Source organism: Liolophura sinensis, chromosome 9 (genome assembly GCF_032854445.1).
Source record: "Liolophura sinensis isolate JHLJ2023 chromosome 9, CUHK_Ljap_v2, whole genome shotgun sequence".
Taxonomy (NCBI): domain Eukaryota; kingdom Metazoa; phylum Mollusca; class Polyplacophora; order Chitonida; family Chitonidae; genus Liolophura; species Liolophura sinensis.
Genome location: NC_088303.1, coordinates 31,974,589 through 31,991,748, shown reverse-complemented (window position 1 = coordinate 31,991,748; position 17,160 = coordinate 31,974,589). Strand labels below are relative to the sequence as shown.

The following is a 17,160-nucleotide window of genomic DNA, read 5'->3' as shown; positions in this document are numbered from 1 at the left end:
AAAGTTTTGCTGTGCTCTAAAAGGCCAACAGTAAACAATTACAACCCCCTCCCTTTCATCAAAACTTTTCTGTGCTACATCTGTAAACACCAAATTTCAACTTCAATTTCAACAACTTTCTGCCAACTTTCAACAACATGCCACGTGTAAACAACTACATCTTTTGAGTGCTCTAACAATAATCCAGCTGCAAACAACTACCTCCCAAACCTTTTCTGTGCTCCAACTGTCCAACAGTAAACAATTACCTCCTTAAACTTTTCTGGGGACTAACAGGACAAGAATAAAAAACAACCTCCAAGAATTTAACTGTAAACAGATAAATGTATCTCCAAGAACTGTAAACAACTACCTTTTTCTCTTGTAACAACAATTTAACTGTAAACTTTTCCTAGAATTTTCTGACGTCGATAACAGGCCAACAATAAAACCACTACATATACTATCCACCATAGATAGAGGCAAAAGGTAAAACATCTACTGCCCAAAACTTTTCTGTGCTAAAACAGGCAAAGGGGTATGCACCTCCTGCCCAAAACTTTTCTGTGCTAAAACTGGCAAATGGGTAAGCACCTCCTGCCCAAAACTTTTCTGTGCTAAAACAGGCAAAGGGGTAAGCACCTGCTGCCCAACACTTTCCTGTGCTAAAACAGGCAAAGGGGTAAGCACCTCCTGGCCAAAACTTTCCTGTGCTAAAACAGGCAAATGAGTAAGCACCTCCTGCCCAAAACTTTTCTGTGCTAAAACAGGCAAAGGGGTAAGCACCTGCTGCCCAACACTTTCCTGTGCTAAAACAGGCAAAGGGGTAAGCACCTCCTGCCCAAAACTTTTCTGTGCTAAAACAGGCAAAGGGGTAAGCACCTGCTGCCCAAAATTTTTCTGTGCTAAAACAGACAAAGGGGTAAGCACCTGCTGCCCAAAACTTTTCTGTGCTAAAACAGGCAAAGGGGTAAGCACCTGCTGCCCAACACTTTCCTGTGCTAAAACAGGCAAAGGGGTTAGCACCTACTGCCCAAAACTTTTCTGTGCTAAAACAGACAAAGGGGTAAGCACCTGCTGCCCAAAACTTTTCTGTGCTAAAACACGCAAAGGGGTAAGCACCTACTGCCCAAAACTTTTCTGTGATAAAACAGGCAAAATGGTAAGCACCTACTGCCCAAAACTTTTCTGTGATAAAACAGCCAATGGGGGTAAGTACCTACTGCCCAAAATGTTTTAGAAGGTTTTTATTTCTGTAATTCTTCAACCTTTTCACATGTTTGCAAGATGTTAATATACATGTACCCTAAATATCCTAAAATTTTGACCCTAGTGCATTTTTAACTGTCATAAAATATTACGTTTGGTGCTGAACCTTACATTTTCCCAGTAGATATCATCCTATCTTAAGAACAAGCCTCAAAACACCTTTCGGGGCCTCCGTGGCTCAGTCGGTTAAAGCGCTAGCGCAGCGTAATGACCCAGGAGTCTCTCACCAATGCGGTCGCTGTGAGTTCAAGTCCAGCTCATGCTGGCTTCCTCTCCGGCCGTACGTGAGAGGGTCTGTCAGCAACCTGCGGATGGTCGTGGGTTTTCCCCGGGCTCTGCCCGGTTTCCACCCACCATAATGCTGGCCGCCGTCGTATAAGTGAAATATTCTTGAGTACAGCGTAAAACACCAATCAAAAAAAAAAAAAAAAAAAAATCAAAACACCTTTCTAAAATCAATAGGACTCTCAGAATCTGGAAAAATGAGCAACTTTATCAACTATGAAAGTTTACGCCATTTACAGCATTCTGAGTGAATTATTCTGTGTAAACACAAAAATATACATTGTTAAGCCCACAAATTGACCAACCCAATCAACGCAGTTTTGTTTCCAAAGTCAAATTATAAAGTGCTACCTGCATACACTGTATTTTACAACTATCTCTGAAAGTAAACAGAGAAATCTGAATACGCTTTCATATCTTTTAAGTGTAATTTTTCAACCTTCTTGTAGTAATTTCTAACCTTCTAGTAACATTACAACACAGGTATTCAAAGTCAAACAGATGTCTTGCACATGTATATACACATGTACAATGTATTTACACAGACAGGTTTCCTTGGAAACACCAGAAATATCTGACATTTTAAATCTTCATTATTCATTGTTGTTTAATAGGCATTTTCCATAAACCTTATATTCAAATCTCAAGCCTATGAGCATCTCAAGATTTGAAGTACACTGGGGCATGGAACAGAGGGCTTTCCTCGATATAAAGAGGAGTCTGACATTTAGCCTTCCTATGTAAATGATATGCTAATGAAATACGACTGAGCAAAGAGGCAAAAGAACTGGCTAAAGTCTTGTTGTCTATTGTTTGTTGAAGACAGAGTCAAGCGGTTTTCTGTTCTTGCTCTTAGTGTCCGTCTTGAAAGCCAGTGTGAATGGAAAGCAGTGTAAAAAGACAGAAAAAGACAGGCTAGGGGTTAAAGATGGGCCGGGGGATGATATTGCCCTCTTAAGATTCCGAATACGCCTTTACACAATGACCAAACCTCCTGATGTAAGTTCAGCCCCTCATCTGACTCTTCTCCCACTCCAGTGACGTCTGAGAGGGAGGGAGGGACTGATGGCAGGGTTATAATGTTATCATGATGTAACCCTGCACCCACCAGCTTCTCCCTCTCTCTCTTTCTCTGTCTCCCACACACAATACCGGGCTGTCATTGGTCCACACACGACCAGTACAAAAGAGCTGACAAGCTTACAATGGTCGGAGGGAAGGCAGCTTTGACAGGCCATGTATTATCCTGGCATTTTGGGATGGAAAATAACTGGTAGGTCTTTTGCTTAAACATAGCTGGAGAAATCAAGCAAAACATGGCTCATTCTTTTTAACAATTTTTTTTTTATTATTTGTTACACAGGCCAACAGGAGTGCTGCCACACAATGTCTAATAACTCTCTAATAACTAGGATGTAGACACAGTGTAGCTCTTCATGTTAAAGGGCTGCACAAACAGGGGGGTAATTTAAATCAATTTTCGCCCCTGTTTTCCATCTTGTAATATGATGCTATTTGTGTGTAATTCCCTCAAGCCTATGTCAAAACTCTGTCGAGCGTCACACACACAACTGACTTGTGACACTGTCCCTGAAGCAACGGAAACACAGTTAAAGGCAGCTTCTGTACCGATTGGTTCCTACGGAAACAGTTTAGCTTGATTGGCCCCCGGGCGGGGGCAATTACTAAGGGGAAAAGTAACAGAAAAATGGCCATGTTGATAAGGAAGGACTACCTGAATCCTTGTTCATATCTGACAGGCAGCATGTCAATTTAGATCCCTGTAAATACGGCGGATAATCTCGCCCCAACTAAACTGGAAATCTTAATGACTTAATGAAGGCATTTAGCTTCGGAACTGTTTCCTACACGCATAAACATCTCCTATGCAGGATTGCTCTGCTGTTCCACACGGCAGCTACCTGCCAGCGAACAACCCTTAATTATAGATGTCAGAGACCATCGGCACGTGGCAAAAAGAGAGAGACTGCCCTGAAAACGCACAAATTATGCTCACCACCCATTCAGCAATGCTACCCAGTGAAGCTTTAATTCGGAAAACAAAAATACAATATGCCGTTTAACTGTTACTTCAGGATAATTCAAACTGGAATAACTCTATGCAGTGTCCCAAAAAACCTGGCCAATGTGAAGCAAAGAAAATTCTCAAGTGCGGTCGTAATCCTAACTGGAGCATGTAAAATCAAGAAAAAATACCAACAATGATATCTTCATTTTAGCGAGACAAAATAAATAGCATAACCTACTATGGTTCATGTATACTTTAAAACGTTATGTGTAAACACAAGAAACCATACCATAATTAAGTTTAATCAACATAATGGACATTCCCACCCACCCCCAACCTCCCAAAAAACGAGATGTATGTTAAACTGCTAAAGAACCACCAGCCACAGGCAAGAACTGCTTAGCATCAATCTCGATCAAAACTCCATCATTCTCACCGTTACACCAATCATCGACATCAACTGCCATCATCAGTGATCAGGCAAAAAAAAAAGTGTGTTATTTTCTACACCAAAAATTACAGGCTAAAATATAATTTTATCTTGGATTGGAATCATGACTATGGAGTTTCAAACGCCACCTCAGAATGAGGAATTTATGTGAAATTATACACCGCTGCTGTCAGCCTTACTCCTTTATATTTCTGTAGGCGAATCAATGGGGTGGAATAAAAAAAATGCCCAAGTTAATTGTGTCGGCAATGTAAAATGACATAAATGTTAACTTCCTCTGGAAAAATGGGAGGAAATTGGCGCTTTATGTAAAATTGTTTCCTACATCAGCAAACCCTTGGGGTGTGGAGAGAAACAATGGTCGTTACGGAGATAAACATGATCTTAATCAATGTCTTAATTAAGCCGCCATTATGCAGCATTAGCGCAAGGATCTGTTTCATGGCCTCAGATTGGACCTGCTGGCCTCTGGCTTACGGGCTTTAAGCACCCACATCGGCCAAGTGGAAAGCGTCCAGGTCTGTCCCAAAGCGACACAGTTTGTCAAACAGCACATTCGACATCATGAATATTTATTTTGTAGCTAACCTAACACCAATGACCAATCACATAAATGAACATTCTAAATGAACGGATGTAAAATGTCACATCACAGAACCACTACTTAAGCTCTTAATATGACTTCACTTTTCTGAATCATTGATCACATATGGCAAACAAAAACAATGGCTTTAACCGATGAAAAACTTTGAAATTAGCACTGCCATGGACAAAGCTTTGGAAAGCTTTGACACCAAGTTGCCCCAAAAACGAACAAATTTAACACTTTCAAATGACCACAGCAAATGTCTACAAATTACAACATACTTGAAACAAATTCAGCAGAGAAGAGAGAAAAAATAGACAGACAGCTTCATGGCAGGCAACAGCTATCCAATCATCATTGATTTGAGACTATAATTCCAAAAAATAGAATCAGTCTCCGTGACATCCATTCGCTAAATATGACATTCCGTACAATACTGAGACACTGGATACTGTTTTAAAAACTCACCAGAACAGAAAATGCACCATTAGGGGCAAGTAAATGTAACAAGATATTACTTTTGGTGTTGCTATATCATCCTGGCTTTCAAAAATACCATAAAGTGCCTTTCTCATATGACTAGAACTTCCAGAATCATGTAAAATGAGAGAACCCACTGTGTTTTCATTATACACATGAAGTGGTAGATGTATATCCATTAACGGATTGTGGGGCCTCCGTGGCTCAGTCGGTTAGCGCACTAGCGCAGCGTAATGACCCAGTGAAGTCCAGCTCATGCTGGCTTCCTCTCCCGCTGTATGTGGGAAGGTCTTCCAGCAACCTGCGGATGGTCGTGGGTTTCCCCCGGGCTCTGCCCCTTTTCCTCCCACCATAATGCTGGCCGCCGTCGTATAAGTGAAATATTCTTAAGTACAGCGTAAAACACCAATCAAATAAATAAATAAATTAACGGATTGTTAAGTACTCACAGATCTTTGGTTAAAGTTGACTCGCGCTTTACTTCCCGCAATCATTTTCACAACTTCTGGCTTCCCATGTTTGGCTGCCCAGTGCAAAGCCGTCTGCAAAAAATAACAAAAGTTGAATCATCATAAAGCACATCTGTATCCATTTGATCTACAAGTCTTTTTAACGCAATCCTATTAAAATACATTTTTCCACTCAATATCATGGAAACGTATCACTTAATAAGTATCATCAAATGGAACCTACCCATTGACCTTAAAATAAAAAAACTTCAAGCTGAAGACTGGTCTGCAGCAATCAAACATAGCTTAAGCATGTTTGCAACTTCTATGTGCAAGTTCCTTAAACAGTATTCTTTTAAAATTTAAAACACTTCCTCACGCACTGCACCAAGACTGTAGATAAAAAAAATACCATTATTTTTTAATACAAAAGAATGAATCAAAATAAGACATTTAAAACCATTGTGGGGAAACAAACACCTTTATATGGCATTGGCATTCTAAGAACTGTTTAACGTAAAACCATAATCTGAGTTCAAAAATCAATGATTTAATCAAAAAGTTTATATACCTGACCAATTACTAAAATGAGCTTATGGGCCATATCATAACATCACAACTAATGCCAGTTTTAAAGTCAAATCTGCACCTTTTACCAGGTGCTGAGAGTTCTATTGTTTTTTAAAAGGTGTTTTGATGTTTCTTTGGAAAGTAGGATGACATACTATTGCAAATATAAAAGTTTTCATCACCTATACAGGCATTTGTTATTTGACTCTAACAATGCACTTTTTGGGTCATCTACCATAGTTTGTAAAAACGGACAAAAAAGAAAATTAATATATACAAAAGTTTGCCAGGTAAAGCTGTACAGAATTTAATAGTCTCTCCCTGGATGTGTACGAGGTTGTACATTATGTAATAATTCATGAAACAAGATCAAATAACTGATGAAACAAGATCAAATAATTGATGAAACAAGATCAAAGCAAATCTTCTGGTTTGTACAGTCAGTTATTAGGAGCACACATAGAAACAATTCACTATTCTGGGGTCACTTCGTAAGTCTCGTAACTTTTTTGAAAAAGACATGTCATAAAGCCACGTCATTCACGAGAAAAGTTACGAAAACTGATTTACATTTGTGAAAGTGGACCCTTGCGCAGCTTTATTAAGTCAGGCAACTGGAGAAGGGCATTGGTTATCTTTGGTTCCCTTCATCAATAAAGTTTAAATACCAGTGTCAAATAAGTTTGTTATTAAACCCCAAAATAAAAATAAATTCACTAAATAAAATGTTGCTTAATGCCAGACTCAAGAATTTTTCACTTGTATGATGACGGTAAGTTTTATGGGTGGGAAAAATCGGAATGTCTGGGGTAAACCACAAACGCTGAGCAAAGTACTGACAAACCACCAACATTTGGCAAATTACTGACGACCTTTTCCACGTCACATACAAATATAGACATAATATTGACTGAAGAAGACAAGTGTTGCACAAGCGCCAACTACTGCTTATTAATTTTTCATAAATGCCCACAAACGGTGACAAATATACATAAATAAAAATATTCCATGAACATACAGTCTCGCTGTACATGTTCATATTATCTTGTTTGATAAGTTAGAAGTAACTGATACAGTTGCTTTTTAATCAACAAACGAACTTCTTAAAGAACACAGGTAAACGCAGATTCACTGTACATGTACATCTTATCCTGCTATCAGGTACCACATAACCAGGTGTTAAATGATACAGGTGCTAATTAAGCCGCAAATGAGCTTCTTCAAGAACACAGGTAAACCAGAACCACTTTACAAGACAGGTAAAATGTCCACCACAATGAAATATGGTATATCGGGGGGAAAACCCGCTAAAGGCAAGATAGCTAAAAAGGGGCGGCCTGTTTAACACACCTGCAGGCGATGAACAGGTGATACTAATGATGAGGACAGGTGAGCTGCAGCTACAATTAGTCAGGCAACAACTTCAGCAGGTAATCATCAACAGACATAAATCATGCAAACACAACATCTCGTCAAACTTTAATGAAGTCCTCCACAGGTAATCTGTTCCGATGCCAACTTGGCACGACCGTTCTGGACTATGCTGAATTGAGCTAGGGCTTCTAGCACTCGCGCCGTTAGACGTCAGCACTAATCACCACAGGTACAAGTGCCTAACCTTTGCCACACCAAATCACAAAAACACATCACACCACTGTGCTTGCTACTTCTACATGCTACATGTACATACTGCTTCCTAACAGATTTCTCCACAACAATCACTCTTATATTAGTCTATTCAGGACATATACACCTACAACTCCATGAACCTGGATAGCAGCTTACATGTAAATATACCCTTTATCCATGCCATTACACGGACTCCAGATATTAAGCATATATGTCGTAACAAGTTCAAAGCTACATGTTGGCTTAATAACTCTGAATTTCATAAAAACCAAGATCAGACTTAACAAGGGATTGGTGTTCAACGCTCATGAATTTTTCAAGTACACGTATGATGGTGACTATGGTGCCCAGTGTAAAAAAAAAAAAAAAAGACTTTTGCCAGCTACCTAAGAAATTTCCTGACTTGAAGATGTGGCCAAAAACCAAATTTTGGGGAAAGCAACAGGCACATATTCTTAACAATGTTTTCGACAGAGCTAACATGTGTACGACAACAAATATGCTTTGATTATTATAAAAACAATATATTAATTGCTTCAGTGTTATTGCTGTTCATTGTATTGTTACAACTGGTGTTGGTCTCGTTACCAGTTGTTTCCATGTTTGTGTGTGTGTGTGTGTGTGGTGGTTGTGTGGGGTAATAATCCGAGTGACCGATCACAAGACCCATGTCCTCTGTCCCCCTGATGAGTAATCAGAGTGTTTAATTAGCAGCGAGAAGAGCTTGCATGTCGACCTCCCCCACGACGAGACTTATCAGCACCCTGATTGGCTGATGACAAACCCTGCACTGATTTCGACAGCAATCTAAATAAATTGAGATTGGGGTAAAAAGCCACAAAAAAAAAATCCTTTGATTTCTCAAGGGGGTGCTGATCTTCAACAATCACTGACTTGCCCCCAACCGAACACCCTCACCCCCCACCCCCCAACGCAAACCCATCCTCCCCACCTTTCTGCCAGATTCCACATTTCTATCCACCCTGCTTCAATCGTCATCACGAGCCTGACCATGACTCTGTAGCATGTTCAGCAGTTTCTACCAATCAGACTTTGAGATTTATATTTTATCAACACAGGTGTCATAAAAAAAAATTGTTGTCATTGGTGTCAGTAAAACAACCTGTTCTAAACGAAGTGATATTACTTTGTATAGTAATGTAGGATGTAGGTGTTAGAAACAAATGATTACTAACATTTGCTGAAGGAGTCAATCATCAATTATCACAACAAAAGCTCAGATAAGATTTTGAGAAATCAGTCATAAACTCCATAACGAAATGAGATGACGGGATCAGTTCTTATCACCACATAGGATGAGATCAAATTTTGACACAAACTCCGGGAATGTTACTACATGAGTGATGAATGGAATCAATCCTACTTAACACTGGAGAGAAATACCTCGTGAATGATGCAGTTGATTAGTACTGCTTTGATTAAGAGGTCATTCGATTCTCTTGGTGGAAGAATTGGTCATATTAAACGAAACAGGAGAGAAACCTTTGGTAACCAACAGCTATGAGCTAAGAATTACCCTACCTTCCCTCCCCCCCTCCCCAAAATCAGTGGTAACCAAGGTAGTGGCATGGGCTAAGAATTACCCACTCCCTCAAGGAATCAGTGGTAACCACAAGGTAGTGACATGGGCTAAGAATTACCTACTCCATTCAGGAATCAGTGGTAACCACAAGGTAGTGGGATGAGCTAAGAATTACCTGCTCCCTCAAGCAATCAGTGGTAAACATCAGGTTGTGGGATGAGCTAGGAATTACCTATTACTTACTCCCTCAAGAAATCAGTGGTAACCACAACGTAGTGGGGAAAGATAAGAATTAACTATTACCTACTCCCTCCAGGAATCGGTGGTAAACATTAGGTAGTGAAATCAGGTAAAGATTTGACTACTTCCTTCAAAGACACAAAGTGGTAACTACCATGCAACAGGATAAGCCAAGAACTGCATGTACCTAATCTCTCAAGGAATCAATGGTAGCTTCCATGTTGTGGCCTGAGTTAGGGACTACCAACTCTCTCAATCAAGGAATGAATGATTGCTTCACAATCTATACATGAGTTAAGGACCACCTATTCCCTCCCTCAATGAATCAGTGGTATAAACTACTAGTGGGTTGAGATTTGACTACTACCTTCCTTGAATCATACATACAGGGGCAAGATACATGTAAGACTGTACACATATGCGTATGTTCCCTAGAATTAGCATGATGTGCATAGACAGACAATGAGAGGAGGTGCAAGTCGTGTGTAAGTAATCAGTGGACTGGGAGAAAGGGTTTGTCCCAAGAGGGTACAATGGCCAACAACAAAGAGGCAGCCCGAGCTTGCCGATGTACAGACAAACTCCCCATTGAACTCGCTAAGGTTCCATATCTCTCCTCATTTTGCCGTGATGAATTCTTAACCACTTCTGACTACCAATACGTACAGTCTGGCTCATTGTTCCACACTGACGCTACAATTAAATAAAATGTTCAGCCTCCTGAATAATTGAATTCAATTTACTTTGTTCTAGAAAGGAAAGCCTCGGCTTATCTTGTCAATTTCGTCTTCATGAAAAATACATCTGGTTGCTGAGTGGGTAACTGACATCCCCGGACGGCGTGTATTAGGGGTGGGGATAGCTGGGCAGTGATCACTACTGACCACAGATGGTCTCTGAGCGCAGGAAAACATTGTGATGACTTATTGTGAGTCCTTTATTTATTCCTTTATCTGTCCAAAGATATACAGATATACAATGAACAATGTAAAAACCAAAGAAGTCTTCATATCTGTGGCAGGACATTCTTACAGGCAACAATGCAACATCAAAACACCTCAGACATTACACAAAGATACAGGATTTCTCACCAGCAATTTCTCACATTCTACAATACAACCTCACAATACCAAAAGGTACATGTACACATATACATACCACAGAATAAATACAGGACTGTGTTCCCCATCTGAATTTCTCAGATTCTACAATACCACCTCACAATACCAAAAGATACATGTACACAGATATATACCACAGAATGGATACAAGATTGTGTTCCTCGCCAGACTTTCTAACAAGGAACAATATGAGACAGGGTTAATGTTTGAGTTTCCCACAGGCTTTTCTCCTAGGAAATATCTACGTCACATGTCCAAATAACTAGTAATCAAAACGGAATTCCAGAAAATTGAATATTATTATAAATGTACACCAAAACAAAACTATATATAGAAATCCACCAAATTTAACAGGTTGCAGGAAAGTAATTATATCATACCTGTACTATGAATATGCGTCCTTTATCTTCATACACAAAATTAATCAACTGAAACCTATGTATACGGGAATATTAATGTTCGCCGCCAACAATCAAGATGATAATTTTGACAAATTTGTAGGTTTGATGGATTAAGAGATTGATTAATATTTTTACCTCCCCCACCCCCCACCCCCCAACAAAAAAAAATCAATTATACTAAATGAACAATTAAGTTGGTTAATACTGTGCTATATAAAGAATAACTGTGTAAACAAGAAAGTCATGGCATTCTCATATTGAATGGGATTCTCAATTATTACATATTTACATTTGACTTTTTCTAACTACTAGTCGAAGACATACAAAATCTATACATGGAAAATGTTTTAATTTCTCAACATTTTCCAACAAACCAATAAAAAAAATAAAACATAATGAAATCTAAACACTGGATATGGACACTTAAGGAGGTGAAGCATGGAACATCAGTCTGCCAAGATCGTTCTGACACATGCCTTCCAACAGGAAACAATCACAATAAGCGTCACTCAGGTAACGGACAGGTATCTGTACCAGCAGGTACGCCAGAGTGATCAACTGTGACAAGACTACGCGGGCCACATTGTCGGAATCCACCGCACATTTCCTGTCTACCAGGTAACTTTAGAGGTCTCCATTATTCCCCTATACATGGCGTCCACGTCGCCACAACAATGGCGGGCAGATTACTACATATGTAGCCGCTTGTCTACATTGTCTGATGTGTTAATGAGGCGTAAGAAATAGCTGTTTTATTGTGCTCTACCCTCCTGTTTTTCTGACGCGCCATCAGTCGCCTTTCATATCGACACACACGGCCTATACACACCATTAGATCAACCAGAGGTTTAACTGGTATTTACTGGAGCTTATTAAAAGGCTTCTGTCTGTTGTTTCCTAATAGCGAGTTAAATGTCTGCCTTCAAATGAAAGGCCTTCACAAATACCATGTACCGCATAATACAGATGCCTTAATGACAGCAATGTTCCCTTTGTCTCTCCATTTATTGGCTCAAATGCAGCTTATATTTGGCCATACAAGCATAGTAATACGAAGAAAGAAATAACCCAGTGTATTTCTTGCAACTGTTGTAACTTCAGTGCAGGAAGAGGGAACAGAAGTGAAAACAGAAATTAAGCCAAAAACTGATCAGAACACATAAACAGCTAAAAAAAAATGTCCAGAAAAGCTTCTATTCTGCGATAGGATTGCCTATCACAAAACGTCCATAAGAATGTACTCTGTTAACTTATCTCTGTATTCAGAAAGTGCACAGAATACAGAATCTAGCTGACCTTCTCATGAAGGACCACAGAAATTAGCTAGTAACCTTCTCCTTATTATACAGAAACTAGCTGGTTTTCCCTAATCGGGGAACACAGAAACTACCTGACCTCATGCTGATGAGGGGATACAGGAACTAGCTGACCTCCTGCTGATGAGGGGATACAGGAACTAGCTGACCTCCTGCTGATGAGGGGATACAGGAACTAGCTTACCTCCTGCTGATGAGGGGATACAGGAACTAGCTTACCTCCTCTTGATGAGGGAAAATAAAAACTAACTGACCACCTACTGATGGGGGAATACAGAAACTAGCTGACCTGATAATAAGGGATACAGGAACTAGCTGATCTCCAGATGATGGAATACAGAAACTAGCTTACCTCCCCCAGATGAGGAAATATAAAAACTAGCTGGCCTCCTGCTCATGAGGGAAAATACAAACTAGCTGACATCCTCCAGATGAGGGAATACAGAAACATGCTGATCTCCTTCTGATGAGGGAATACAGAATCTAGCTGACCTTTTCCTGATAAGGGACATAGAAATTTGCTGACCTTCTCCTGATGTGGGAATACTGAAACTAATCAGGATATTCTCCTGATGAAGGAATACTGAAACTAACTGACCTTCTCCTCATGAGGAATACAAAAACTAGCTGCCCTCCTGATGAGGAAATACGGACACTAACTGAATTCCTTATGATGAGGAGATAAAGAGACTAGCTGACCTCCGGATGAGGGAAAACAGAAACTAGCTGAATGCCTCATGATGGGGGAATACTGAGACTAGATGACCTCTTGATGAGGGAATACAGAAACTTGCTGAATGCCTCATGATGAGGAAATAGAGAATCTAGCTGAATGCCTCCTTACGAGGAAATACAGAAACTAGCTGACCTCCTGATGAGGGAAAAGAGAATCTAGCTGAATGCCTCCTGATGAGGAAATACAAAAACTAGCTGAATGCCTCCTGATGAGAGAATACAGAAACTAACTGAATGCCTTCTGATGAGGGGACACAGAGACTAGCTGACATCCTGATGAGGGAATACTGGGACTAGCTGACCTCCTGATGAGGGAATACAGAAGCTAGCTGATCTCCTGATGAGGGAATACAGAAACTAGCCGAATGCCTCATGATGAGGGAATAGAGGGACTAGCTGACCTCCTGATGAGGGAATACAGAAACTAGCTGAATGTCTCATGATGAGGGAACAGAGGGACTAGCTGATCTCCTGATGAGAGAATATAGAAGCTAGCTGATCTCCTGATGAGGGAATACAGAAACTAGCTGAATGCCTCATGATGAGGGAATAGAGGGACTAGCTGATCTCCTGATGAGAGAATATAGAGGCTAGCTGATCTCCTGATGAGGGAATACAGAAACTAGTTGAATGCCTCATGATGAGGGAATACTGAGACTAGCTGACCTCCTGATGAGGGAATACAGAGACTAGCTGACCTCCTGATGAGGGAATACAGAAGCTAGCTGATCTCCTGATGAAAGAATACAGAAACTAGCTGAATGCCTCATGATGAGGGAATACTGACACTAGCTGACATCCTGATGAGGGAATACTGGGACTAGCTGACCTCCTGATGAGGGAATACAGAAACTAGTTGAATGCCTCATGATGAGGGAATACTGAGACTAGCTGACCTCCTGATGAGGGAATACAGAGACTAGCTGACCTCCTGATGAGGGAATACAGAAGCTAGCTGATCTCCTGATGAAAGAATACAGAAACTAGCTGAATGCCTCATGATGAGGGAATACTGACACTAGCTGACATCCTGATGAGGGAATAGAGAATTTAGCTGATCTCCTGATGAAGGAATACAGAGAATAGCTGATCTTGACCTGATACTAACTTTTCATTCATTTAAACAACTTTTCTTGATGAATGTGTGAATGAGTGTGCTTTGAAAACTCAAGATTGGGCTTGTTTTAAACTTATTTATTTTATTCATTTGATTGATGTTTTATGCCATACTCAAGAATATTTCATTTATACGATGGCAGCCATCATTACGGTGGGTGGAAACCGAGCAGAGCCCGGGGGGAAACCCACAACCATCCGCTGTGGTTGCTGTGGTTTGCTCTAAAAGCTCTATTAGAAAACAAATTACTGTATATATATCACCTTAAAACTTTATCCATCACTCAGGTACTCATTTTTTTTTTCTAATTCTGAGAGTTCTACAGATCCATGAAAGGTGCTTTGAATTTGGAAAGTAGAATGATACATGTGTCTTACTGGGAAGATGTGTTTCAACAATAATCTCTCAAGACTTCATATGTACACCAGGCAATAAGGACAACTGTAATTTTGCAATATTTAGACATACAAGTACATGTGAAATAGTACGTATGAGTATGTATGTACTTAGGCAAGGGGTTTAATATCGTACTCAACAATGTTTCAGTCATATGACAATGATGCAACAGATGAAATTTGGCTAGTATGTTCATACCACTATAAAGTAAAACGAGCTATGATCAAAAAAAGATGCCATGAGCCATGTTTGCGAGTGAACAAAAGTTTCTGTAGGCCCCACTATAAATCTGTGCTAAACTGTCATCCATACAAGAAACGCAAAATAATCAGTGATAATCAGTGGAAAAATTCTCCCTTGTCAGGCTAAAATAGAAATTAATAGGTATTCAGCCACTCAGAGAGTGACAAAGGCAAAATTATTGCAGAATAAATATTTTATTGAATGTATGAAATAAAACAGGGTGATTGATATGTGCTCCATTGGAGAATAATTCAAACTAGCCAACCGCTGATGACTTTCTAAACAGAGCCCCGTCGGTGTTAACACTGGAGAATGTTCGAGTGAGAATAGAGAATCCTCTGGGGTCACAGGATGGGCCCAATACCATCACGGAGAATTACATGCCCGCGATTGGGCTGTCACAGTGACGGAAACACAACCCATAAGCTGTGATCAGGCAAACCGAGGAGATGAGCACATGTAAAACCAAATACAGGGAAAAAAAAGGGGAGAAAGAATTCCGTAAAAAGAAAAAAAAAAGAACAAATTTAATCAGTTTGTTTTGTAAAAGGTTTTAGTGAACAATGGTTGTTAGTGTGAATAAGGGGGGCTGTTGAGGAATAACAAAGTGTGTGTGGTGGAGGAGCTGCCTGGACTCCTTACAGTTAACTAGAAGACACTGAGATCGCTGCCATGTCAATAAAGTGTTTTCCTTCGTCCCTGGGGAGCCATTCTGGGCCGGCAGTCGCCCGACAACTGTTCTCCTGTCTTCATTAGATCCTTACTTTACTGTCCCATATTCTAATCACAAACTGCCCTTGTGTTTAATACCTTCGTTTGGCCTTGATGTCCAGAGCGCAAGACGATGATTAGAATTCATTGGACAGGGTGCCTAGAGCGCAGTAACAATGACCAAGAGGAAACGCGACCAACTCGGCATCCCTGCTTCCTTCACACCGGCTTTTGTCCTTCGTCCACACCTACACTGATTTCATATAATATTGATTAGAGCAGCCCAGGGGGTTGGTGAAGCAAAGAGTAGAGGAACAGTAATCCAACCAGGGCATACATGGAGCGCCCAATCACGGCCCGCTGGAATAAGTCAGCTACCAGACAGGGGTACTGGTATACAAATATTTATTGGTGGATGTTATCTGAGTACAGAGTTAGTTACTTGCAGACATTTTTACTCTCCAACACTTGTACTGTTATAACAGCAGTGACCATATTAAAGGGAGAGTAGACGCAGATTAAGTGCGAGATTGACGCACACCACAGGCAACGGCTAAGTCACACTGGAACGTCCATGATCCCTGTGGCCTGTCTGGACTAGTCCTGGCATGATGGATGTCATGTGAATGACTTAAGTGCCATACTGTTCTCTTGTCCACGACCCTTCGGAACGTCCCCATAATCACCGCACACCCGGAAATGAGCAAGGCAGTATCAATAGTCCAGACTCAGTCCCCCTATAGGCTAACACCCGCCAAAAACACTCACCATTACACTTTTGTAACCTTCATGAGAACCCCTTTTATTTGACACAGCTTCCAACAAAGCTGTATTGGATTTTTTTTATTACCTTTATTTCGAACCACTAAAAGGAAATCCTGAGCAATGAAGCAGCCTTGGTAACAAATCATTTAATGAAAAACATAGTGACTTCCAATAGTCATCCAGTCATTTGCAAAGAAAGTGATTCACTGAAAAAAAACTTGAGTCAGGTCAATGCTACATTAACTGCATGCAATTTTGTCCTGTATGTGACAAAATTCATATTTCAGGACAATATTCATAAACTCCAAGTACATGGAGGATATTAAGTTTTACTTACATACTGTGGAGATTCACATCAATTCCAGCATACACAGATCGGTTGGCAAAATGAAAAAAAGAAAAAAGAAAACACAGGCAACAGTTCAGACATATAAGTAAGTTGCAGACATGCTAGTTTTCTCTGAAAAGTAGAATTTTAAATGTTCACAAACTACCTTCACTCATACATGCACACTAATTAATTAACTGCGAGTAAGTCTGAAATATTAGGACATACAATAAATGATCCAAACTTTCGAAAACACAAGTGCATATTTAGAGGCAAATAAATGTCATAGAAAAGGGCACAAGTACATGCAACATATTATATATTTTTAAGAAACAATACAAAGAACATCTATAAACTTTGTATTTACACACAGAATATCTTTTAAATTTCATCTCAATGTAGGTTCTGGAGCTTAACCAGACACCCGATGAAAACTTTCAGTCCAGCCAAAACAACTAAGTGCTGCAATCTACTCTTAGAGGATACCAGAAAACAGACACATCTACATGTACCACAT

General features: G+C 40.0%; 1 protein-coding gene across 1 annotated transcript in view; it reads right to left on the bottom strand.

Annotated features, from left to right (window-relative positions):
- Positions 1-16,868, bottom strand: part of LOC135474708 (uncharacterized) — a 57,730-nt gene extending 40,862 nt beyond the window's left edge. Inside the window, exons 1-2 of the mRNA XM_064754271.1 lie at positions 16,653-16,868; positions 5,529-5,621 (exon numbers count right to left, since the gene is read on the bottom strand). The gene's annotated coding sequence lies outside the window, so the exon portion shown is untranslated. The remainder of the gene's footprint in view (positions 1-5,528; positions 5,622-16,652) is intronic.
- Between the last annotated feature and the right edge of the window lie 292 nt (positions 16,869-17,160).